This window comes from Sceloporus undulatus, chromosome 3 (assembly GCF_019175285.1).
Source record: "Sceloporus undulatus isolate JIND9_A2432 ecotype Alabama chromosome 3, SceUnd_v1.1, whole genome shotgun sequence".
Taxonomy (NCBI): domain Eukaryota; kingdom Metazoa; phylum Chordata; class Lepidosauria; order Squamata; family Phrynosomatidae; genus Sceloporus; species Sceloporus undulatus.
Genome location: NC_056524.1, coordinates 215,569,130 through 215,570,120, shown reverse-complemented (window position 1 = coordinate 215,570,120; position 991 = coordinate 215,569,130).

Below are 991 nucleotides of genomic sequence, written 5' to 3'. Positions count from 1 at the left end.
CCTCTCATGTGCCAATACAGCAGCAGCAGCAGCAGCAAAGGCCTATACCTGCTCCTCTGTCTTGCTTGCACTAGTTTACAGCAAAAGGAAGCCCAGCTGGCTGGCTGCTCAGCTGCTACTTCCAGGGTGACTGGATGCAAAGAGAACTGTGACCAGTTCTTCAAGCAGTGACCTAGGAGCCAGGGGAGATTAGTGTACTGGGTTTTATTCCCATGCTAGACATGGGATGTATATGCACAGGGACAGATTCTATCACACAGCTTAATCCCAAGGCAGTACTCCCAGACCTTTAAAGAATGGGATTTCACTAGCATGGGAATAAAAGCCAGTGAACTAATCTCCTAGGCTTCACCCCCCCCTCCCCTGCACACACATACCATTTATTCTAATTTCACCCCGCTGGATAGTGTTTTTCTTGGGATGACAACAGTCAAGACTGTAATTCCTGATACACTTGACTCTAAAGTGAAATCTATGAGTATAATAATTTAGGTTTTGCAACATTTTATTCCCACCTTTGAGTGGGTTTCTTTTTCATTCCAAGAAAAATCAGAACAAAGGGGTCTCCATTTTTTCTCCTCATTGCTTTTTAAAAATATTTTCTCGTAGTTGTAATGGTTTCGTCTATTAGTGAATCAGTAAAATAAGAACACTTGCATAGAACTGAAGCATAACAAACCCTTCTTTTAAAAAGAAAAAAAATGATTTTAAAAAGAAAATCTTCCTTGGTGAAACAATTTGCATTTCTTTTAGAAACATCTAACAGAGCTGAGATACACTTTACTTTGGGCCCAAACAGACAGGTCAAAATAAAGCTGCTTCAGGTCACTTTGGAGGTATGCTGTTTAAATGACACACACATCTTAACAGGCCAGACATTGCACCAAAGCCATGCTCCAGTCCTTAGGACTGGAGCGTGGCTTTGGCACGGCTTCCAGCCTCTTAGGACACATGCATCATTTAAACAGCATACCTCCAAAGTGACCCGAAA